Genomic DNA, 26,530 nt, shown 5'->3' with positions numbered 1-26,530 from the left:
AGCTCAGGAATAAAAGAGTTACAAATAACACAAAACTAAGAAAACACTGCAATGTGCATAAACTGCATGAACGTGAACTTGAACTTGGTGCAGGCATGTTTATGTGAAGGTACAAGCTAAACAGGAAGCACAAATCTCAGAGTTATGATTTGTTAGGCAGGCAGTTAGTCCATTAGTAAGTCAATCAATATGTAAGTTGTTTGTTGGAAGACAAATGGTACCTCTCAGAATCCTTATTTATATCTTCTGAGTTAAAAAAAGACATTTACTATCCACCCAACACAACTATGTAAAGGTTTATATTTAATATTGCAGGAAAAGTGACAATAAAAGTCTCCAAACCTTGTCACAGAGTGAAGGTGACATCACTTTAATACTGATAAACTGTAAATGTCAGAAGGCAAGGTCACAGCTTTTTATCTTCTTAGCTTTATCTTTCTGATTCTGCATGCAAACCAGTGCGTTCATCTCCCTGACCATGTATGGGTCTTCCTGAAGATTGCTTTCTTTGATCCTCTTGATGTTATGACTGATTTAATCAGTGCCTTGGTCTGCATTCTGGGCTCGTCTCTGTGGGCTGATATTTTGGGCATTGCATGGTTGTCTAAGAATTATCAGCAATTGTTTTGGATGCTTTGCAGGTTGCATCAACGAAAAACACTCAAATACTACACAGGGCGATGGCAGCAGGGGAGTTAATTTCCACCCCGTAACCGAAGAGTTGCAGGTTCAAGCACCATCTGTTAAAGTAATTGTGTCCTTGGGCAAGACACCTAACTCGTCTTGCCTGCTGATGGTGGTCAGAAGGACCGATGGCAGCCTCGCTTCCGTCAGTGTGCCCCAGGGCAGCTGTGGCTATGCCGTAGCTAATAGCAACCAGCGTGTGAATGTGTGTAGGAGGCGCTATATAAAATACAGGCCATTTACCATGATATAAATGCTTTTTTATAGCAATGCCTTTCTACATCTACAAAACACATTTTCTGTCACACCTTCTCAAAACTGAGACTTTGTCATCAGCCACACCTGCTTAGATAACCCCCCCCCCCCCCAAAAAAAAAACATCTGAGTCAAAATCTGCATTATTGTGTTCTTCAGGTAGAGTGACACACACTAGATGTGTTGGATAAAACTCAATGTCACTTTAAGACCCTGTGCCCCAAATAACACGATTGACCGCTGTGAAAGTAAGTCAAGCACCACTTCTTTTTTCTTCCTTTTGTACCTGCAGCAATTCTTATCAGCTCAGAGCTAGCCTTGTGAAAATTTAATTTCATGGGTGAAGATGAAGTAGATTGGTTTCTGGACAATTAGAATCTCAAATAACTCCATCCCCAAGTGGCACTCCTGTTCCTTTCTTATCGCAACTGAAATGCTTCTAAATATGTAAAATTAAATTCTAAAAGGCATGTGAAATTATTGTCTTTTCCTGTATGTTACCTGACATACTGCAACTTTGTTTTTATTGCTCAAATATCACGAGTGATTGTGTATGTGCAATATTACTGTTTAAACTTCATGCATGGCACACAAGAGTCCCCACACAATCTTATTTAGTTATTTCTATCTAATTAACTGAATCAAGACTTTGATTAAAAGAACAGAATGAAGCACGCCCATGTGCTTTACATATTAGTGCAGCATATGGTTTTATGCAAGCAAGTTTTCTTTAGCAAGAGGCCAAACAAGCCCAGCTCAAGCATTCAACTTAAGGATGAGGATCCATTTGACGTTACCAGACACGTCCTACATTATCTGTAACCATTTTTTAATTATTTTTTTCCTGCATTCATTCTAGACAGATATTTCTTTTGATACATTCAGACTGCAGAGTGGCTTTTGCTATTAATCACAGCTGTTAGTGTGACTCAGAGGTAGACAGCTGTAGGTCAACAAGATCCTAAATAAATCCATTGGTTAATGTATGTTAAGTACATAAAAAATCCTCCTTTTTTCCGTCAACACCTGTTATTCTAGATTAAAATGAATGGTCTTAAAGGTAATTATATATGATACCGTTGTCATGAGATACTATAGGAACACAGGAGCAAGACTCACTGGAGAAACGTTGAAGAATAAGAGAAAACCAACTCCAGAAACATGTCCATGGTAAAGAAAACATAGAACATGATACACACAGAAAATGAAAGAGAACTAAATGTTACTGATAGAATATATACTGAAGAGTTGGTAACCAAATGAACCAGTCAGTGAGTCCAGGTAAATCCAGGTAAATAAAGCTCTTAGGAACATTAAACACACATATTATTAAATCATTCATTAATGTGGTAGAGCACTATGTAGGTTTTTGTTGTCCATGTGTTTTTATACCCTTGTTAGAGTGTTTTGTGATCTTTAGAATTTCTGAGATGTATTGGAATTAGACCCTAGCCCTCCAAAAACCACCGTGGTCATCAGTTTCATCAACCATTCTATCTAGTATTTCTGTTGTTGCCATTTTCACTTGGGATCACTACATCGATCACTACTGCCTCCATCTGTTGTTTGCCACTCACCCACCACTTTATTTGGTTCATTAACTTTCACCCATTTGTCAGCCTGGATCTTGAAAACCCAAATGATCTCATCCCTCTCATTCATCATTGCTACTTGACAAATCTCCCATTTTGATTTTAGGACATTATATTCAGCACAGATGTTCCTGTACACTATCCTAGCCTCATATCTGGCACCTCGTGCACTGCCATGCCAGCCTGACTGCTTTCACTGGCTGGATGGTCTCAGACATTTTTGCAAAGCCTACACCAGAGGTTCTTTCTCTTATCATTGACAGTCCCTTCTATTGCTCCTGTGCCGAGTTCCTGCTCTGCTGCAGTTGTAATTGGTATCTCTGTGATATCCTTCAGACCAGACACACTCCACTGTGACTAGTCGGACATTTCAATATCAGCAAGGTCTTAAATCTGTTGGTGATATATTCGGTCTAAATGCTGATTGTTCCATAAGAGTACTTCCTCTTTGTCTCCAGGATGTAGAGGAAGTGGGTGTCTTGTTTGCAGTGGGAAGTGATCAATGGGCTCTCGGTTTGAAAAAGCTGGCAGGATTCCTGAAAAATGAGCCAAGTTAATCATTGATAAGAAGAGGGAAACAAGAGAGAATTTTCAGTCTCAAGTAGCTCCGTCTGCAAATATATCAACATTTTCAAGCCAAATTGAAAATGTGAATTTTCTTACTGCAGTCATTTGTGTCAAATGTTTATTTTTAGTTTTTAGGAAATTTTGACTTGAGTTGCAACGTTTTATAGAGGTGTTTAAATATTTGGTGTCTTTTATCTGAGTTTTGATTTGACTGTGTGTCTGATAAGAATAATCTCTGCATCTCTAAGATGATAACATGGCCTTAATCGGTACTGACAGAATCATATACATCCAACCTCAGGAAAAAAAAAGGTTAACTGACCCTCTGGTTTCTATAGATGTGCGAAAGCTACACCCCCTAGGAAAACTAAATTAGACACATAGGAGAATATAAGCAGCTTAAAGCAAGATTCTGACCTTTAGCTACTAACTACTGTGGAGCCTATGCCCTTATATGGGTATTGTTTAAAAAACTATCCTTTGTTTGTACAGTTGCTTCTCTCATGTGTTTCACACATTTGGTTTTTTTCTAATCCCTCCCTTTTTATTTTAACTTTTTTTCTACCTTTAACCTCATTAAAAATAGCTAAATTTACTGACACCTTTGAGGAAAAGAAAAAAAATCAAGATTAAAACATCAATCTTCAATTTGTGCAAGAATAAAAACAAGTATTAACATTAAAAATGTTTTTGCATAACTGCTCATGTCTCTGTCTGGTGCCACTCATTGGCTTTTAAATCATTGCTGCTTAGCAGCCAATGGCAGGGCGCACTGATATGTCCTTCTGATCTGAAGGTAGCAGACTATCTGCCTCACACTTAAGCCCTATATGAGTGAAGTCTTCCCACAGAATATGTGGTGATTTTCTCCAATATTAATGGTTTTTATTATTGTTGTTGTAGCAGCAGCGGTTTGACAAAACACATACTGTATATGCACAGGTCCAACTCCTTCCACAGAGACATTTGCTCTAGACATACATTGTCCCCTGTCACAACATTGCACCAGGATGTGTTTCAAGCCACTGAAAGGACCAATCAATAACAGATGGAAACTTTGTTGCGAAAATGTCAAGCCATCACTTAAATCAATGACCAGCAACAGCTAACTGGATGGCTGATCTTGTTCTTCGGGTTTTTCTGATCACTCCTCATGCTAACTCTTGTCAAGGAGAAACTCTCTGTGACCCCCTAAACCACTAGCAACCAATCTATGAAGTCCTAAAAGCTGCAGGTGCTGTTTGCATATATTTGGATTTTTATTAATATTTTAAAAAATAAATAGTTACACCTGCTTTAAATATAATCACAGCAAAAGTGCAAATATTCCTGTACATGTATATTTTATCATTCTCGGAACAAACATTTGTTTTGTTATTTACACACTTATTTATTCAAGAGTTTAGTAGGAAGGAAATGTAATCATTTGAGCTTGACCTTTTCTACCAATTTGCTAGAAGATACTCTGTGTTTCACCAAAGTGCTGAATGAAACAGCGGCTAATTCCAACCAGATATGCACTCATTTATAATGACACCAGTTTTTATTTAGGAAGTAATGCTTTATAGACAAGGTTGTATTGATGGAAATCACAGGTGGAAAACTGCTAAGAAGAAGCTGTGTGATACCTGTATATGAGGAGTTTTCTCTATTTAAAAAGTAACATAATGCAAGGCCAACACATCACAAATCTTAAAAAACAGTGTACATCATACAACACGTCAGTGTAGTATGAGTATGCTTTATATTGGAAACAGGATTAAACTATCAACGCTATTTGGGTCAGGATAGAGTCATTAAACTTGAACTGGCTCCAGTTATGATACATATGTGATATTTTGAAAACTTCAAATCTATAGGAGGTTCTATTATGAACTTCCTGGTGTGCATCAGCTGAAACCTCAGTGATCAGTACCCACTTCACCTTTCTAAACACATCCTAGCATTTGGACTCTAGCTCCTGTGTTCTAGTTGGTGATTTTTTTGTCTTGCTAACCGTTACACTTCCACACAAACAATTGACAGTATTGATTAAAGAAAAACTCATTAGTGAAGTCTATAATCCTTGCCCCTTTATTCAGCTGTTCAATGTAATGATTGGAAAGTTGTTAATGACGATGGAGACTGAGACTTTCTCTGACTGTAGAGCCATGAGCGAAGTGTAATGGGCTGAAAAGCTTGCTTTGGGACAAAAGAAAAGGATGGCTCTCAGAATCAATAGTTATAAGTAAGCCAATGGGCCTTTACACTATTGGCTTATTAGCAAAGCAATTGATTTTTTTTTTCAAAAGTTTGATTTCAGCTACCAACGTTATTGATTTTGCTCACCTAAGTATGTAGCACAACATGTAGAAACATCTTACATATGAGTCTTAGACACAACGAGTGGAGAATAAACACATAAAAAAGCAGGGCGCATCTAGTATGAGACAACCTCGCATTCTCAAATTTATTTTTAATATCAATGCATAACAACTGTTCAGCCTAACTTCAATGTTTTGAACTGTGAGGAGAAACCAAAATTCTCAGAGAAAAATAACACACACACACACACACACACAATTTGGTTGTGAGTTTTGATAATTATTTTATTAAATAAATATGATTAGTGGTGAATGGGTGGCTTCAAATTATTTTGTGTCTTATTTGTTTTTTAACGTTTTGCAGGACTCAAACTTTAATACTAAACTTAATACTATTTTTCCCAATTAGCATTGCTAGACATTGACATACTATCAAATGAACCACAGAACATTTAGTGACCTATTTTTTTAATTGATTTTTTTGTTGTTTTCATTTATTAACATACTAGCTGGATCTCAGTTACTTAGTAAAATAAAATAAGCTGAAACATCTTAAGGTTGACCTTCACAGAAACATTGTAAAGGTTTTCTCTGGAAAGTTAGAGCAACCAAGTTACTTTAGAGGCTGTTAATAAAGACCGTGTGTGTGTGTGTGTGTGTGTGTGTGTGTGTGTGTGTGTGTGTGTGTGTGTGTGTGTGAGCCTTTGCCCGTCTCTGTAGCCAGCAGGGCCACTGGTCAGCTGTGCCTTATCCATAAAGAGCTCCACTGACTAATTACTGCAGTCCAGCTGCCTACACTCAAGCAGCACTCACCCAGTGTTCTGTCCAAACACTTCTCTAGTCTCCTCTGTGATCACTAACAGTTCTTATCCAGTTGGGTAACACCATTATGCTGTTTGGAGAGCGTGTCTCTTTCACATTTGATGCAACTCCAACCTTTTTCTAATCATCTGTCTAATAAAAACAAAATCCAAGCAAACAAGCGATGATTCAGCTGAAAAGAAAATATCACCTTCAATCTAAGTTTGATTTAGAAAGATATATTCATGTGTAAAACATGTTTTCTGCTCAAAAGTCATATAAATGTAACATAAATGTTGTGTACAGCAAATAAAGTTATGACAAAACAAAATTATTTTCATTCAACCTTCAGGGAACACATTTCATCCTGGACATTAGGTCTGAAGCTCCAGAGGCTTGTTCAGCTGCATTCAACATGAATTCATTTACGTTCTCAGAAGTATCGATTTCAAAGTACTTTTCTCCTGCTTCTTTTTCTCTGGCCAGCAAGTTATCAGTTTCTTTTCCTCTTCCCTCAAGAATCATATTACCGTAAATCCTCTAATACAGGCCCGGGCCTGTATTTGACTCAAGCTCATCAAGCTCCAGGCCTTTATTGGAAGGAGGGCCAGTATTAGAGGCAGGCCTCTATTTCTATTTGAGCAAAATGAAATAATGGTTCGCTGGAGTTTTTGACAATTAAAATTGCGCCCACATTTTCAAAGTTAAACACATTTCTTTTAACAACGGTAGTTCCTGCTTCAGCCCTCTCCCCCCTCCCCCGCTTCAGCCCTCTCCCCCCTCCCCCTGCGCAGCGGCCGCAAACTCACTGATGCGCCTGCAGCCTCTCGGAGTTCCTGCTGCTCTAAACATTAAAATAATTATTTCATTTTCTGTTCCTCACTTCTGATTACCTTCAATGGTGTCTGTTTGTTGCAACAGCAGGTACAAAAACTAACTTGTTTTTATTTGACTATTTTTCTGTCCTGTCTGTTTATTATCTTCCTGCATCTCCTCTCAGTACTAAAGAAAAACTGCTGCCTGGGTTCATATATATTCACCTTATGAGTTACCTTTGAACTGCAGTTCTAAAAGATCTACCGACCGCAAAAACAGCGGAGCGCTTGCTGTTTGGCGGCCATATCAGTGATCAGTGCGTCGGAGGACAAGGTGATGCCCGCAGCTCCCCGCTCCACAGCATGCAGCGAAACGCATCAGGCGCAAATAAAAGACAGAAAACATTAAAGGAAATGAACTGACATGAACGATCGCGTGTCAGTAGCTACGGTCTGGCACAGCGCGTTGCTGATCACAGAGAATGTGATCATACGATAATTCAATAGGGAGCGTGGTTTCACAGACGCGGAAGTGATAAGCGTCGGTGAAACGCCGGCTGCTCTAGGAAACCCCCGAGCGTTCGAGCGTCAACGAAGTGACACGGAAATGCCGGGCTTTCCAGAAGTAAGTAAGATAACTTACTATGAGCTGATAGTTCGTTGGATTGATCGGTAGGTTGGAAACTCTGATCATGAATCTGAAGAAACGATGACTGAGTGGTGAGCTGGAAAGGCGACTTCCGTTTGGTTTATAGCCGCGGTTTGTGACGTAGGTGCGACGTGGAGGGAATCCCCGCGAGGGGCATGCTGGGAGTCCCTACTTCGCGGATTTTCACCTATCGCGGCCAGGTCTGGAACATATCTACCGCGATAAACGAGGGATTACTGTAGTTCATACACCCCCTACTGCTGCTCTCCAGAGTGTTCTGCAGCATAATCAGCACGTTCTCTTTGAACTTGATAGTGTAATGACCTGGCTGGGGTTGTAAGCCAGGTGCATTCTGGGTATTGTGTTACATGTGTTTCCTATCGTTCTGCTAGTTCCTATGTGCTGATTTGCGTGTTGTGTGAGTGTTATGTAAGCCACAGGGAAGGTGATGTGTGTTCTGTGGAGCGGTTGAATTAGCATGGTTAACTGACACCGTGACTCTGTGTGGTAGGAGCGTGATAGAGGATCGTGTCTGTAGCGTTACAAAGCGTTGAAGAAAAAGCCTAATATAGGTCTGCGTGAACCCCTACTGCCTCCTGCTGGTTGATTTGGGAACGATAACCCTGCCGCTGGGATGCTCGTACTTGCTTGTACCACATTCTATCCGGCCACAATAAGAGACCGGCCGTTATTTACCTCCGCTAATTCCAGCACCGGCCAAAATTGGAGACCCGGCCTTTAATTGAATACCGGCCTGTATTAGAGGATTTACGGTAACCTGCTAATTTTACCCTACTGGTATTGTTTGATGTTTTCTATCCTACAAAAATAATCTAACCACTTCTTTCTAAAAAATCATTCAGACTGAATGTAGCTTCAGAAACTAAAAAACAGAACATTATAACAGGAAACTAAACATAAGTGAGACGCCGGCCATATAAGCAACTGTTCCAAATGTTACTAAATCAGAACACAGGGGAATAGACAAACATTGTTATCCAGGGTTTATGGAGCTAATATATCAAGAAGGAATAAAGATGTGACAAGCAGAATTGCTACTACCTCAGTATCTGCAGTGCGATGTAGTGTGTTTGTAACCTGGACTATTTCAGGACGTGGCTTGTGACCAGAATGTTACAAACACACTCAGCCAACAGCATGGAGCCTAGCTTTGCATAATGCAGACATTCATTTTAGAGGAAGATTCAATATGAGATGACCAAGTTTCTAAGTATCACTTATTTACTCTAAAAAATGCTTTTAATACTTTTCTCAGAGCTGTTTTCTTTTTGTATTTTGTTCTGATGCAAGACCCTGAGATCCCTGATTCCTGCTGCAGCAGAGCCACGGTGGAGGTCATCACAACAGGTCACTTCAAGCCATCTGAGAAAGACAATCATCAAGTTTCTAAAGCCGCAGCGTGTTAGAGACAAAATTACAAACAAGTGGAATGGAAATAGTTCAGAGGAAATATGACAGTCAAGCATTTTACTTTGGTGTATGATGATGCTGGATCTCAAACAGATGCTCTTTCACATGGTAATGCAGAGCTTTAAGGGTTACTGAATGCATTATGTGTCCAAAATTACTTATCTGTTGGCTCAAAGTCGTATCTCAAATGACATTCACCTTGTTTAAAGAAGGTGAAGTGGACTGAAGGGTTTTACTCTGCCCTCTAAAACCAACCTCAGCAAAAAAAGGAGAAAGATAAAGTAAATGATGGAAATCCGAGTTTTACTGTTTTTTTGTGCTGCATTTAACTTACTTCTGAGGAGAATACATCCGCTCACAATAAACAGATACATGTCACAACTTTTTCTTGATAGTTTAAGCACACAGTGTAGGTTGTCAGAAAGGAAACCAAAACAAACAAAAAGGATGAAGAATTATGGAGAAAGCTTAGCTTTACAGTGATCTCTATGCATGATAACATCAGTAATGGATAAGGGTTAGGGTTAAATATTGTCTTTCTGTATTTTTTCCTCTTTTTAAACAATGCCATCATTTATTCATGTCATTTATAGTAACCATCATCACTTTTGATTAGTCGCTATCTTTTGTTTTGTGTCCCAAAGAAAATAAAGTCAAACTGTATTTCTGCCATATTAAACATTTTTTGCTTTTGCATGTTTATTTACATTCGATTTCAATGTATGTTCAATACAATTTCCCTCCAACAACTGTATCATTGTTTCCCGTCACACCAAACATTTTTTACTCCAGTAGTCTGTGAAAGAACAACTATGCGTCTACTGTTAAGCTACAGCAGTCAGCTTTGCCCCAACCACCTGAAAGCAATCTATATAGCATCCACTCCCTCCAGACACTTGGGAAGCTCACTTAAAGACATCAATACTCCAGGAAATGAGACACAGAGCAATGGCTTCAAAGACTAAGAAGTTAGACGCCTGACTGAGATGCCCTTACATCTTATTTAAGGTGTTGCTGCTCAATGCAGCAGAGTTCATTCAGAGGTGCTGCTTTCTCTCTTGTTAAACATCAAATTGCACACGGTGTCCAGCCAAAAGGATGTGACTCCAAATATTCTAACTGCTCGGGTCTTTGTGCTTGATGAGTGTTTCTTTCACACTAGCAGCTAAAATAAGCCCTAGAGTTTCAGAATTTATTTAAAATACATTTGGTTGCCTTGTGTTACAGACCTTTTAGAAAATGGTATACAGATTTATTTGTAATTCTGATTGCCTGAAAATGGAACAATGATAATCAGCTGAAAATATCAATGAAAAAAAATCATAACAATCTGAAACCTTCATCAGACTAGCTTGTTAAAGGTAAAGTCCCATAATCCTCATCACACACTGGTGAAATTACACCTCTGCATTTTCCCCATCGCCATGGGGAGTGGTGAGCTGCAGCTCTGGCTACGCTCAGGAACTATTTGAAGAAGAACATGATCTTTTATATAGCGCCTCTCAAGATAAGAAATTTGGTGGTTTAACCCCCAAATCCAACACCTTAAAGCTGAGTGTCAAGCAGGGAGGCATTGGGTCCCATTTTAAAGTATTTTTTAGTATGACCTGACTGGGATTTGAACTCCAATCTCCCAGTCCCAGTGCAGACACTACCACTAGGCCACTGAGAAGGTCAATAGGTTTTAGGTTGTTTCACAGTTTGGAAGTAAATATATCACTAGCTGAGTCTTCTCTGTGGTGAACAGCTAGAAGGACTTTGTGTGAATACCATCTTCTGTGGTTACCATGCTGGTGGACATTGAGGACCCCCTTGTGTTTTCATTCAAAGTATTAATGAATGGGTAAAACATCTCCACTGAATTTGTTATCTTATGTTACTATTTTCTTTTACATAAACAAGCACAATGTGTTTTAATGTCAACAACATTATCTACAACATACTTTGATGTCTATACTTTAGTACTCGACCTACCGGACAATCTGTGCTCCAGCTCTTATCTATGGTCTCAAGCTTTTGCGTAGTGACTGAAAGGAACAAATCCAGCCAGGAAGAAACCTAAAGGGAGACCTTGGACATGCAGGAGGGACTATGTCTCTCAGCTAGCCAGGGAACACTCTGAGATTCCCCCAGAGGAGCTGGCCCAAGGGGCCGACTTGACCCAGAATAAGTGGAGGAGGATGGATGGATGAATGGATGGAAATTTTCAATTAGACGTCAATAAGACATTTAGCTTCTCATCCAAGGAGTGTTGTCAATTATATAATCAAATGTCAATGTTCACTTAGTCTGAAATTTTTTGAAGGAACAAAACAGGAAAAAACTGTTTCAACAATGTAGGGATTGCTGTCTGGTTAACAAAATCCAAGCTGCAGTCAGTCCCAACATGACCGTTTAACCAAAGTAGTTAAAAGTACTATGATTCATGAACCAGTTGAAATATGAACTAAAGAAGACTGAATTAGTGTTCTAACATCATATTAAGTGTCAGTTATTGAACTTATCAATGCTATTGGGCCAACTGGTGACTGAGATGAACAAAACAGCGTCTTTAGACAAGTTTATGTCAAGATTTCAGCTTAATGCCTTCAATGTTCACACATATTAGAATTTGCCCTCAACGGTCTGTCAGGATTGCCCTCAACAATGTGCCTCAATTAACTGTAATTTCTAACATAATATTTCAACACGTTTCCTCCTTCCTCCATTCAGCGCTGAAGATATTCAGGAAGAGGATTAATTCCTATGGAGAACATGCTGATAATTTTGCTGCCTTTCCCCTGGAACATTGAACTGTCAATCAAATGTGAGCCACTTAGTTGTTTCTGTCAATGGCTCCTTTCTGCACTGGTATCTAAAAACAAAGAATGCACTGGGAATACAAATCAGCTGATGTTAGAATGACAGAGGAGGGACTTGGCAATAGTGAAAGGAGTCAGTGATAAAAGTATGACAGATTACTGATGATAAATAACCAGCAATGGATCTGCTTCCAGTTCTAACTTAAACTGATGAAATATAAAGGCAGTAGGAAGCAATGGTTAGCTAGCTTGTGTATAATGAATAGATGGTTGTTGTTGTTTTTTTCAGATAGATGATAAAGTTTCAATAAAAATGTTTCTCAGTGAGAAATGTCAAATGTTTCAGCGCAAACTGCACCATCTCTACATCTACTGCACCTCACATAAATGACTGATTTTGTCAACACTAACCCCCATCATTGTCATAATGTGACTGCAGTTTCTTATTACTTCAGTTTAAATGTATGTACCACTTGCATCTACACATTTGTGTTTTTGGAAGCAGATAATCTGGTTTGGCCACACTCTGCAAGAGGCAGAGCAGTGTTGCTGTGCAGCCTCTAAGCTCAGAGATAAAAAAAAAAAGCACGGACCGTGAGTTTGGCTGCATCAGATCAATGCAATCAATAATCACTTCTCTCACACGTTCACTCCAAAGTTACTGCTGAAAGCAATTGTCAATTGCTTCAACTTATTCTCACTAAATCCCATTCTCATGCATTAAATCTGTTTTGGGCAAACTGCGGTCAGGTGAGAGAACTACTAAAGAAAAGAAACTGTAAAATATGAAACAAATGGTTTAATATACACTTTAGCACCAAAAGTAAAGGGGTTTCAGCTTCTTTTAAGAGTCGAGGTTCTTAATACTTCTGACTTTACACTGTTTGACATCTTTATTAACTGGCCTCTGGCTCCTCTTCCCCACATACAGTTGATGTCAAAATGTTTTCATCTCTAATGCCACATGTATCTTCATCTGCTGTACAGCTAGGTGGAGTACACAGCGATGTGAAGTCTATTCTGGTTCTGTGTTGATCTGCATAATGCCTGGTGGATCCTTTCATGCTCTGCCACCTCCTCACCTCTTAGCATGATGCTGCTGACTGCGAGTTCTCTGGAGGAGCCTCTGATGTGGCAGCCTTTGCTCGACAGCTACTGCTGGGCCCCTGGTGGGAGTGGGGTTGGAAAGTGATGATGATGTGTTGATAGAGAGGAGGAGATTCTGAGACGCACCGCGGTTTTGCATGAGCGGTTGTGCAGCAGGTGGCATCAAATGGATTTAATGTCACAGTTGTTCTGCATGCTAAGAGCCCAGCTTTTAAACCCACTAAAGTATGTTATGAGCACACTTGGTTTCATTATTTCATTATTTGCCTGGGGGAAAATATACATATGAAGAGCAGACTTTAAATTTTATGAAAAGGGGATGAATGAATAAATATTTTAAAGGTGTGGGAAACTCGCTTAATCAATACATTTTCAGTGGTCTCTGGCAGGAATGAACTCCTTGCACCATTTACAGGAACTAGGAGTGAGCCACATTACAGCTGAGCTATAGACAGGTTATGGAGTCTCATTTGCTGATATTTGGACATCTGGCCTCTGATTATCCAAAGGGTTCAAATGAAGGCAACTGTACTTCTTTGGTTTCTTGAAGACGTTTTGCTTCTCATCTGAGGAGCTTTGTCAATTGTGACAGGAATATGGGAGAGTCAAGCTTATAAACTGTAGCTATCTATTGTTATTTAATGAGCTAAAATTACTGTGGGTATCCCCTGATGACTCGTTGATCTCTATTGAGAGGGTGTGACCTAGACTGAAACTGATTAGGAATGAGATTCAAAGCTGCATAATAGATACTGCAAAGGTGACATCTAAGCCCCCACTCCTATTTAAAGTTGTTTTTTCATGTTTGACACAGATAGCGTCTTTTACTCCTTTCTCAAACCATCTAGCTTCTCTGTCCAGAATGTGTACTTTGTCATCTTCACAGGTGTGTCCCTTGTCCTTCAGATGTAGGTGGACTGCAGAGTCTTGGCCTGAAGAGGTGGCTCTCCTGTGTTGTGCCATATGCTTGTGTAATTGTTGTTTAGTTTCCCCAGTGTAAAGATTTGGACATTCCTCACTACACTAGACTGCATAAATGACGCCACTAAGCTTCTAAGGTGTTTTGTCTTTTGGATGGACCACGTTCTGTCTGAGGGTGTTGTTGGGTTTAAAGTTAACCAGGATGTTGTGTTTGTCTGCATCCTGCCATGTATGGGATGACGGTCCCTTTGCACCTGTTGTCCTTTTCTTTGCTGGTTGTTGCTTTGGATGCTTTTCAGACTTCTTTCTAGATTTCCCAAAGGCCCAGTTAGGGTATCTGCAATTTTGGAGAGCTTTCTTGATGTGTTTTTCTTCCTTTTGTTTTCCTTCAATCTTTGTGGGAATGTTCTCAGCCTGATGGTGTAAAGTCCTGATGACATTTTGTGCTCCAGTGGGTGATGTTAGTTGAAATGCAAATACTGGTCTGTGTGAGTTGGTTTCCTGTAGACTTCAATGCTGAGACCTCCATCTTGTTCAATTTGCACAGTACAGTCCAAGAAGGACAGTTGGTTGTAGTCTGCATCGTCCCTGGTGACCTTGATTTTCTTGTCCATGGCATTAATGTGCTTGGTAAAGTCTTCTACTTCCTTCATGAGAATTTTGACCCATGTGTCGTCCACGTAGCTGAACCAGTGGCTTGGTGTTGTTCCATTGTAGGTGTTCAATGCTCTGGTTTCCACTTCCTCTATGTAAATGTTGGCGACAATAGGTGGTACTGGGGAGCCCATGGCACATCCATGATTTTGCAGGTAAAACTCGCCATTGTGTTTGAGGTAGGTGGTTGAAAGGCAGAGGTCCAGGAGAGTACAGATCTGGTCTGGAGTCAGTTTTGTCCTCTTGTTTAAGGAATCATCTTGTTCCAGTCGTTTCCCAACTGTTTCATTTGAACCCTTTGGATTACCATGACCTGGATGACTGAAACCCTTCACCAGCATCTTGCCTCTGATTGGCTAACAGCAATGTGGCAATACCACTGACTTGTAATTCAGTTCAATTCAATTCAAAAATACTTTATTAATCCCAGAGGGAAACTGATTGCTGTAGTAGCTCAAAATAATAATAATAACCAAGTCATCAAAGAGTTATTGTATATTACAATGGCTGTTGGCAGGAAGGATCTCCAGTAGCGGTCAGTGTTGCAGCAAAACTGAAGAAGCCTCTGACTGAAGACACTCTTCCGTTGTCAGACAGTCTTGTGAAGAGAATGCTCAGGGTTGTCCATAATTTTCTTGGTTCTCTGGAGAATCCTTCTTTGCATTATCTCCTCCGGTGGTTCCACAGTCGTCCCCAGAACAGAACCAGCCTTTTTTTATTAGGCTGTTGAGCCTTTTCAGGTCCCTGCTTCTGATGCTACTACCCCAACAGACGAAGGCTGAAGAGATTACACTCTCAACAACAGACTTGTAGAAGATCTGCAGCATCTTGCTACAGACATTGAAGGACCTAAGCATCCTCAAGAAGTGCAGTCTGCAGTGCCCCTTCTTGTAAACGGCTTCGCTGTTCTTTCTCCAGTCCAGTCTGTTGTCCAGGTGAACTCCAAGGTATTTGTATTCCTCAACCACCTCCACTTCTTCTCCCATGATGGAAACAGTGTTTGATCATCTCCTTTGTTTTGTTCACGTTCAAGGTCAGATGATTATTTCCACACCATGCAACAAAGCGCTCCACCAGCTCTCTGTACTCAGCTTCCTGTCCATCTCTGATGCACCCGACAACTGCAGAGTCATCTGAGTGTTTCTGTAGATGACAGGTCTCTGATTTGTACTGGTAACATGGATGTTTTAGCTCCACAAATAACACAAGCCTGAAGGAGTTCTGCTGTGTGGTGAAGTTGCCAATACTCATGGTTAGCTTAAACTACCCGAGACATTCTCTGCTGATTCTTGAAAGTTAACGTAAAAAATAAGATAAATAAAAAAATAAAAACAGCCATTCCCATCATGAGTCCGTGAATGCTGTTACAGTGATGTAGCTCTGTCACGCTTTTCAAATCTTAAGAGTCACCCTCTATTTTCTATCAGAAGCTAATGCAGGAGATAGGTGTAGGAGACTATTTTCATGTTTAGCCTGCATGAAAAACTCAGAGTGACCAATAAAAATAATAATAATCAGTAATAATTATGAAACAATGGGTTTTCAGTGTTCCACACCTTTAATGAGATTTGTGGGTGCCTTCTGCAGGTTCTATTGTTTGCAAAAATGCAAACTGTAGATTCTCTTCAAGAAGTTTGACAGAATTACGATGCTAAGCAAGCCTGTTGCTGTCTTTTTTTCCCAAAAAGCTTCATTAAATCTACTTCAAAGGCAGATGTTAGATCTCGGTCTTCATTTTATGTTCATGGACATAAATGAAGGGGAGAAGAAATGTTTTAGAGCAGGAACAATTAGGTGTGACAGGAGGCTGGTAAGTAAGGCAAATGAGTGACATGAACCAATATTGCTGTGTAAATAATTCATTATTATTCCAATCTTTCACCCAAACTTATTGAGAAAACTAAGTGGTGTGAATGCTTAAACGTTCAGTGTCAGCCCACTATTAAAAAATCATTTAGGCATATTTGTGTAATCCGTTGGATTAACAAAACATGTACATTTTTTATTCACAACTAATTGTTTCAGAGCCTGAACAAACAAGTAAAATAATGACTGAGATGAAGAGTAAACAAAGTTATTTTTATACGTTGTGTGATGGCCACATCCATGTCCACACAACAGTGAACGCTAGTACACTCATGCACTGTCATGATTTCAGTTTGTACGTTTATATTTCTTTGGACTTCTTTGGTGTGGTCTTACTGTGTTGAGTTTCAAATTCCATCTTTCAGTTCTTAACACAGAAAAGGTTTATTTACCTGCGTCATCCTGATGATGTTTGCAGCCGCAAACAAAACGTTGCAGGTAAATAAACCTTTTCTGAGTTTTAAAAAGAACTAAAAGATGGTATATTTCTCTGCATTTATTGTTTAGACGGCTTAAATGCATTAGTTCTGATTGTAAGCGCGCACATTTAGTTAACTGCTGTATTTCATGCCTGTCATTTGTTCTATTTAAGTTCATTTATGTTTTCTCTTACCGGTGCTGAGAGGCTCTCCACTTCCTGCTTCCTGAGATGGGACAGGTAAACAGTGTTGAAGGGGTTCTGTCAGCTAAATACAGGAGGAGCTGATGGGGCCAAACCAATAGCTCCTAAAGAGGGGACTGAAGGATTTCCTTTAGTTTATTATTTTGTCATTTGTTAATTAATTTAAGTTTGAAGTTAAATAGTTAGGTTAATGGGTTAGGGTGTTTAGGTTTATTAACAATCTGACCGTACTAATTTGTGGTTTTAGTTTTAGTTAGTAAATGTTTGTATTGTTCATATGGTCTGATCAGCCAGTGTGCATATATACCCTTGTGTGTCTTTGTTTGTTAGGTCGGTTATGGTTTCAGTCAGTCAACGTGCTAAGTTAGCAGTTTATTGAGTTTCAGTTTATTTGGTTGGTTGTTTGACCTCTTTTATGAGCTCAAGCTATTTTTGTGAGGATATTTTAAAAGCAAAGGAAATTAAAGAGCCTCTAATTTTGGAGATGTCCTGTGTTCCTCTGCTCATTAGACTTGCTCCCTCACAAGTTGTAAGTAAAAAAAAAATACCATTCTACAATGATTCAGCCACCGTTTTTACACTTATAATGGGCTGATGACCTAAAAGAAATAAAATACGTTATTTTCTTATCTCATAACCTCTCTTCTTTCTCTGTCTTCTGCTACAACTGCCTCAAGTCCTAGAAATATTGATGGAAAAAAGAAACAATAAACCAATTTCATTGCATTATTTGCATTCAACCTGACCATATCTGAAACGGAAGCAACATCACAAACAAAACTTCAGATGTGATTTCCTTTAGAAGGAAAAAGATAAATTATTGTTTACCCCTTCATTCCAAGTTCTTTACTCAGCCTTTGATATGAAACTGTCTGAAAACCTACAGATAGTATAAATCACATTACTTTATTGCCATCATAGCACTAGTAAGTGGAGGATGGTAACAGGAAAGCCAGGGCTGCCTTAGTGTTATTAAATCTCATTTAACCTCGGGCAGCATTTTCACATTGTTTTTGTTATTAGAAATTAAATAAAATCAAGTGAAATTACATCTATAATGACATTGCAACAATGCAGTTATAGTTTTGTCTTTATAGGAAAATTGCATACAGTTAACACGTGAATGTGCAATAAGGAGCTACATCATGCTTCATTGGCTTCTATTCCTCTGCAGCCTGTCTTCTTACCAAGGTGGGGCCGTTTGCAACTGCTGAATGGACACAATATTGGGTACAGACCAGCAAGCATGCTCTTATTATGTTTAATACATTGTCAGGGACTGATAAAAGAGGATAATTCCAGGTGTGTGCCTCTGTATTGCCACTATGCTGACCATTTCTTGTTTGTCCTCAAGGAACACGATTATTTGCAATCTTTGTAAAACAGTTTTCGAACAGAGCGTGTTTTTACATACGTGGCCTGAAATTGCCCAACTAAAATGAATGATTGATTAGACAAATCTACGGCAGATTATAAACATTTGAAAATGTTGCTATGATAAAAAAGTAAGTCAGAATTAAATGTTCCTGCTCTGCACAAGGCCGGCTGTAGAGTTTAAATCAGATTACAGGACTGCAACACATCACTCTTATTTGATCTTCATCACATAGCTTCACCCTGCTGATTTGACTAAGAAATCCTACAATTAATATTATTATTTCATCTGCCCTGATTGTCATCAGACTTAAAAGGGGGGTATGTGCAATGAACACAGTGTTCTGCTGGCCATCCATGGATTCACCAGCTACCATTACATCTACTGGTGGATTTTTGTACGATTGTAGAAATCCATATAGAATCTTTTAAGATTCTACATTATGCAAAGGTACAAGCAGCTCTTGTCATTGTACTACAGCTTTTTAAAGGCCAGATTACTCCCTCTCTCTACAAAATGTGCAGGAGATTGTAGACTGCTAAATTATTTTAGGCATCTGTTTTACTAAGTGAAACATCCTAAATTTCTCATTCACAAAAGCCAAGGACTAGAAAGATTAACTTACGAGTCACGGGATGAAGTGAAGAACATAGCTGTTCCTTGGTGTGGTAATGGAGAGAACATGTGCAGTTTTAATCTGAAACACAAACAGGAAAAAGAGAAAAGAACAGTTTTAGAATAATGTGCTTGAAAAAGCTGTTCCTTCAAGAAAGCGTGCATCAGAAATATCTGGATCATCGATGTGCAGAAAGATAGTGTCACTGCATCAAGTTAGTAATAATGACTGAACTTTTTATCAATACTAATTGTGAAATAGTTTCCCTACATGCAAAGTAACATGTTAGGTTTTATTATTATTTATATTGTGAGTTCATAGAGTTGTTAAATTAAAACTCCTAGTGGTCTATTAAACACTCCCCACACAGGCTAATAGCCTCACTGTATTTTGGTTTACAGAGAATGAGAAACTTCTGTTTTTATTCTACCATTGGTAGGCTCTCAAATATGATGATATTATATGATTATGCTGGGTTATTGCACACATTTGTAAAAATTACAGAGCAAGTTTGAGTATGTTTGCATTACATATATGGGGGGGGGGGGGGCATCATTGTGATCAAGTATTTAGATTTTCTTCAGCGTTAGTTAAAAAGAAAATCCAACGATAACAAGAGAAGTCTTATATGCCCAATAACACCAACAATAAAAACAGCAACAACAATAACAATAATAATATTTGTTGTTGTTGTTGTTATTATAAAATAATAAGAAACTAAAGAATATCTGTGACCTTGGTCTTGATTCAGAAAAGGGTAGAATGGCTTTTCCAGGTCAGGGATGAGGTCCTGGCCCAAGTGGAGGAGTTTAAGTATCTCGGGGTCTTGTTCACGAGTGAGGGAAAACTGGAGCGTGAGATTGATAGGCAGATTGGTGCTGCATCTGCAGTGATGCGGGCGTTGTACCTGTCTGTTGTGGTGAAGAGAGAGCTGAGTCAGAAGACAAAGCTCTTGATTTACCGGTCGATCTAAGTTCCTACCCTCACCTATGGTCAGGAGCTTTGGGTAGTGACCGAAGGAATGAGATCGCGGATACAAGCGGCCGAAATGAGTTTTCTCCGCTGAGTGGCTGGGCTCTCCCTTAGAGATAGAGTGAGAAACTCAGTCATCCGGGAGGGGCTTGGAGTAGATTTGCTGCTCCTCCACATCAAGAGGGGCCAGTTGTGTTGGCTCGGGCATCTGGTCAGCATACCCCCTGCACACCTCTCTGGTGAGGTTTTCCGGGCACGTCCAACTGGGAGGAGGCCTATAGGTAGACCCAGGACACTTTGGAGGGACTACGTCTCTCACCTGGCCAGGGAACGCCTTGGGATTCCTCCCCAAAGAGCTGGCCCAAGTAGCTGGGGCGAGGGAAGTCCGGGCCTCTCGACTTATGCTGCTGCCCCTGTGACCCGACTCCGGATAAGCGGAAGAAAATGGATGGATGGATGGATGGATGGATGGAACAAAAGAATATCCACACTGCTTGGTTCCATCTGCATCGTTCACTTCACAAAATAAACATTGTGTACTCATTCAGTATAAACACAAGTGCTAGCTTGCAGGCAGCTTTGCTCATGTTTGAAGAAAAAAACATAGGTCTAATGTCAAGACAGACAGTCCTGCATTGGCATCAAGTGACGATGTGATTCACTACCATTGAGGTTCTGTTGGTGATTAGCCTAGCCTAGAAATATAGACAAACCATAGCAAAAGATTTTACTCTGCAGGTCAATCTAGCCAAGCTCCACTGTAGCCTCAGCAGATCAACCGAACAATTTTGTGTCTAACCAATCAATGCAATTTGTGTTTGCAGAAAGACGTTGGGCAAACGTAGAAACCACATCTGCAATTAGAGATAAACTACAAAGATGGCGTTGGCTCAGAGCGGTGCTCGGGCATCAACTTCTGATGATTTAAGCCCAATCTCAATACTCACTGTGCCCTGCGGTCTTCAGCAAAGTGCACTTGGAGAAAGTGCACAGTACAGTTTGAGTGTGTAGTACACAAGTGTGCAAATAATTGCCGAATTGAGACAAGGAGCATTGCATCATTGATCGCAAGGCATGCTATGATGGTGGTCGCTGTGAAACTTTTTTCAAAAACCTTTATTAACAACTTTCAAACAAACAATAAAGCAATTATTTTAAATAAATTTAACTTAATTGCTGCTTTGTCTAAAAGTTTTAGAGCATCAGCTAATTGACCTAAAATTAACAAATTTCATTAGAAAATACATATTTTCAGAAAAGGAACTTGAGCCTTTTCTCTCGCAGCAATGACGTTTGGGTAATTCACTTGCCCAAGGTCCGCATCGCTGCGGACTTGGGTGAAGTGCAGATTAAGGGTGCAATGGGGGCGTGGTCAACTACCAAACTTGAGAATTGGGACACCCTACGCACTTGCACCCTTGGCCGGGAACGTGCAATTGAAGGGCGCAAGGGTGCAAGTGCGAGTATTGAGATTGGGCCTTAGACTTGGGCTTTTCCAAGCCCATGAGCAGGCCAATAGCTGACGTGCTGAGGCTAAAGTGGAGCTTGGCTTGAGGTACTTAAGTCATTTTTTTATCAAAAAAGTAGCTTCTTCTTTGACAGTTTATAACAGAGTGCCTTGTTGACTGATTTATGTAGCAACGAATAAGTTTTCTGCTCTGTTTGGTCCTAGCACTGTCCAGTTGGATGCAGAGACAGTTTGAAAGACAACTGCAGATTCCACCCCAGAACTCAGCTCCAGCTATGATTTGAGGCCAGGCTATGCTTAACTTGCAGGTAATTTAAAAAAGCATGTTTGACTTTATTTTTCTCTCTAAACTTTTGTCAAATCATCACCTGGTTCTGCACAGGAGCTCCACTCATGCTTGCAAACCTTTTGGGGATAAATTTGGTTTGGTTGGGAAACATAGCATCCATCCCACTTTACAAGTAAAATATGAATACATATTTCTGAGCTATCCCATGACAGTCGATGAATAACTGCAGCTTGAGGCAAATTTGCAGTTATAGTTTCTTCTTGATCATTGCTTCCATGAGAAATTGTGAAAGGACTCAACCATATCATTTAAACCACTTCAATATAATTTTAATGCAACCAAAAACGACCACTTGGTGTTTCTTTGAAATGTTTTCAATCAGTTTTTAAATTCTGTTTAAGATTTGGTCATTTTTGGATTGCTTATTTTGTGTGTTTTCACTAACAAGGTATTAATAAAAACATAAATTCCAATATTTTATTCCTAAAAGGGATGCCTCTGTGTGCTATTTGGTGTTTTACAGGTATGGCGAAAGTTGAATGGAAAAGACAAACATCTAGTTTTCCTCTTTTTATTGCAATTTATTCTTAGCTGTATTGTCCCGGAGGTAAGGGTACAGCTATACTGTATTGTCTGTATTAATCACCTTAAAAATTATTCAGGTGCAAGAGCTGTTGGCACAATTTCCTTGGATCCACAGGCACATTTAGCCTCTTTTTCATAAAAGCGGTGGACCAAACTGGCCTGGGAGGGGATTTGTGAAGCATAAGGGTCAGAGGACGAGGAGAAACAGAAGGAGAAGAGAGGGATGAGACACCGTTGGGATGAAATCTTGAGTTTGCCAAGGTCAGCAGAACTCTCACTGTGAAATGAAACTCTGCCAAACACACAGAGACCAGCAGGGAAACACACACAAACTAGCAGCAACTCACTGCCCATATTAGCTGAGCTCTGAACACAACCTGCTGAGAATAGCTAAATTACCACTGGGCTAACACTTAGCTGAATGAGCCTGGACACAAACACAAACACACAAACACACACACACACACACACACACACACACACACACACACACACACACACACACACACTGTTTTCTTCCTATATTAAGTCGGTAAATTAGTCTGTGGTCATTTTGAAATTTTCACCCTTGACCTTTGTGTGGTCTGTACTGAGGTGATTGCCAGTTGTCCTGTGTCTTGCCAGCTGGCTGTTTTTGACTGCTAGCCAAAAGGCTATCATTGTGTTGTGATGTAGTTAATACACTTCACTTTTTCAGAAGCTCAGTTTTACCTGATTAACGGTTTTGCAACTTTAAGTTGCATTTACAATATGTTTTTTCTTTAAATTACAAATAGCTCAAATTACAGGTTTAACATGCTAACATGCTAACATGCTTTAACCTTTTAAATTGAAGGTCAAACCCATTTCCATATATTTCTATGAAGCTATTACAGATCCTTAACATAAACAAACCAAAGTAAACCAAATAAGGTGAAAGAAAAATGTAAAAGATAAAAGCAATCCTTGACAAAAACTTGTCTCAAAATTCTAAAATTATAATTTCAAACAATAATACATCAAGAAGCTTCAAAAACAAATTATGTTTAATTATATTAATTTCTGTAGGATGCTGGTTATCACAAGGCACAGAGATTTATGACCAACTGTGGTTTTCTCACTCATCACTGTTAGCTTTACACTAAAAGTAAATTTGTCATCCCAGCATGCTAGTCATCTCAGTCACTGGTAAGTGTTCAAGCCAATTCTGCGTAAAGTTCCCTTTTACTTGTGTTGGTATGAAAACATGGAAAAAACCAGGACACAAATGCATTTTTTGTTTTTATTGAGTACTCAAGAAAATAAGTACAGCTATCAATATGTTGTGATGATTAAAAAAAGAAATAAATGGTTCTCTCACATACATCTAAAAACCTTAGCCAAAAAAGGCAACTATTGGACTATCCAGCTGTCGGTCTCACGAACCGCTGCATTTCTGCACTTCCCTGGGTTCTTCACTCTTAACAGATTTATTCATTTAGCAACAGAACACCGGTGTGAGACGTTCTCCGTTCAATAATATCAAAGAAGGAGAAACAGCCGGTTGCTACCACTTCAGCTCTGGGACAAATTACCAGAGTTCCAAAGAGAAAAACACCATCTGAAGTCACAAACAAAGACATTTGTACCAAGTAAACAGTGACCAGTTTCCTCTGTCAATGTGGATTTCTGGTTCCCGTGTGCGCGGTACGAGGGAAGATACAGTAGCTTTGATTTACCACTTAGTTTTTGTGATCTTTTAATACTGCTCTTATGTTGCTGCCGTTATGGCGAGGTAAATATATATCTGGATAACTTAACGAGGTAAAGCTGGATTTTAGTATTATAAGGTATTGATCAGACAGTAATCTAATGCATGTTTACCTTTGCTCTAAAAATGGTGATGTGGCAACTAACACGTATAAGTCTCAGAGCAGCTGAAAGGATGTATTACTCAATCTCTGTTCAGTTTATAGATTTACATGCAGCATCAACCCTGGGTTTGACATTAATGCTACACCATAGATGTTTCCAACACTTTTACTTGTCTTATCCCTGATTCTTCTTGTTGTTCTTAAATTTTACTAATATTGTTGATGCTGGGAGTGTAAAAATTTTCAGGCTAGATCTTCTAAGTCAAACATCGCAATATCCATGTTTTCTATATGAGGATAACGGATGACATAATTATTATCCCAGAATTTTTTCTTTCATTTATTTGGCATCAAATTCATTTCCAAGCAATGTTAAATTTATTTTGATGGAAGTATAAGTTCATAGTTATGCGGTTCAGGGGCGGCGTTAGGCCCGGCTACTTGGGCTGAAGCCCCGGATCTTTCATGATAAGCCCCGGATCTAAATCGCGGAAGTAACATGCAGTACCAAAGTCACACAGAGAGGGCGCAGCTGGCAGTAGTTTGTAAAGTCCCATTTAGTCGTCACACACACAGGTGTGTGGTGAAATTTATTCTCCGATTTTGACCCATCCCCTGAGTTGCAGACACGCCGCGCTCGGGAACTATTTGGTGGTTTAACCCCCCAATCCAACCCCAATCCACTGCTGAGTGTCAAGCAGGGAGGCATTGGGTCCCATTTTTCTCAAAATCTTTGGTATGACCCGACCAGGAGTCGAACCCCTGATCTCCCGATCTCAGGGCAGACACTCTACCACTAGGCTACTTAGTCAGTATACAGTTTACCTGAGACTGAAGAGAAGCCCTTCAGCAGCTGGCTTCTGCAGTCTCTGAAACGCATGAGTGAAGATGGATATAAGGACGTTTTTTTAGACCAAAAGTACAACGACAGAACCCCAGCTCTGATGAGACTGGTGTTGACTCAGGTTTGTGAGTCTTATTTGAAAATATTTGTTGTGCTGCTGGTTTGCCTAAAGTTAGCTTACTATCAGGTAAAGTTGTTGGAGAAAGAAAGGGAATATTCACTATCATCTCACATTAAACACTAACAGGAACAATACTCTGCCCTGAATATGCTGAATATGTAGCTTCAGATTAAACATTATGTGGTACAAGACAAATATATATGATGTTGACTAGTGCGTGTCACGTGTGTGCGCGCATGCGTGTGTGCGCGCGTGCGCGCGCGTGTGTGTGCGCGCGCATGTGTGTTAAGCCCCGGATCTTCTTCAGTCCTAAATCCGCCCCTGATGCGGTTCCTGTTTTCTGGTTGCACTTATCATCATAATTTGTCGGGAGTTTCCTTAAGGCAATAGGCAGTAAATAATTGATTGGCCTGAAAGCTGTTTGGCTTTGGGAGGAGAATGCAACTCTCACAGGAAAGAAATAACAATGAAAAGCACATCAGAAGCTTTGAAACAACAGGCAGTCAGATGGCTTCACCTAAAAAAATTACAAGTGTGTTCCGTCATGCCAAGTGTTTGGTGGTGAAACAATGGAGTACAGTTTTCATTACAGTGTCAGACCCTTGCAGGCAAAGACATCAAATACCCAATTCCCCTCTGCTTTAAGTTTGCGAAGAATGTGGGAAGATGAGGGAGTGGTTAAGGTTAATTTTACAGAGAGCACATACAGACATTTAAATGTTGGTTGTTTTAAAAGGAAACTGGGCAGTTTTGGCTTGCTTTTAGCACCCCCTAGTGTCCGATTTTAGAACAGAATGCACAACCTATCTCCTTGTTGTGCATTTGTCTTGTTAACAGCTCAATCTAACAGAAATGTCTCTCAAGCCTTCATTAGTGTCTGCAGGAGTGATTCATCATTAAATTAAACAAATCAGCTGTGTTCATGATCTAAAACGGTTTCACAACCCTGGTCCTCAGCACCTCCCTGACCTGCATGTTTTCTATGTTGCCCTTTCCAACAGCATTGTTTCTCTGCTGTCTCACACCTGAGTTAATTGAATGAGTGATTAACAGGCTTCTGCAGCACTTGATGTCATCCTAAGGAGGCAATGCAAATATGTGAACCAGGTGTGCTTTAGCAAAGACATGGAAAACATGCAGGACAAGGGGGCGGTGAGGAACAGGGTTGAGAAACACTGATCTGAAACATGCAGGGAACGTGCTGGAGCCAGAATACAGCACCAACAAGTCCCAATGAAGCGGCCCACCTGTCTGCAGTTGAATATTCTGGCTATGGAGGCGATAGTGGCTGGGTGGCCTTTCATTAACTCTGTAAAGGGTCATTTTAGCAAATACTGGCTCAAGAAAATTATTTAAAAAT

The 26,530-nt window shown here is 39.8% G+C and overlaps 2 protein-coding genes across 6 annotated transcripts in view; both read right to left on the bottom strand.

Moving 5' to 3' along the window:
• The window catches only part of LOC139069653 (uncharacterized), an 816,187-nt gene that overhangs the window by 325,769 nt on the left and 463,888 nt on the right, over positions 1-26,530 (bottom strand). The window lies entirely within an intron of this gene.
• Positions 1-26,530, bottom strand: part of lingo2 (leucine rich repeat and Ig domain containing 2) — a 327,190-nt gene that overhangs the window by 248,104 nt on the left and 52,556 nt on the right. For 4 of the 5 annotated variants that reach the window (XM_070550375.1, XM_070550376.1, XM_070550372.1 and 1 more), the window contains exon 2: positions 19,069-19,140. The exons of the other annotated variant lie outside the window; for it this stretch is intronic. The gene's annotated coding sequence lies outside the window, so the exon portion shown is untranslated. The remainder of the gene's footprint in view (positions 1-19,068; positions 19,141-26,530) is intronic. 5 annotated transcript variants of the gene reach the window in all.

Source organism: Nothobranchius furzeri, chromosome 1 (assembly GCF_043380555.1).
Source record: "Nothobranchius furzeri strain GRZ-AD chromosome 1, NfurGRZ-RIMD1, whole genome shotgun sequence".
Taxonomy (NCBI): Eukaryota; Metazoa; Chordata; class Actinopteri; order Cyprinodontiformes; family Nothobranchiidae; genus Nothobranchius; species Nothobranchius furzeri.
The sequence above is the reverse complement of the archived record's forward strand: the minus strand, read 5'-3'. Positions and strand labels throughout refer to the sequence as shown.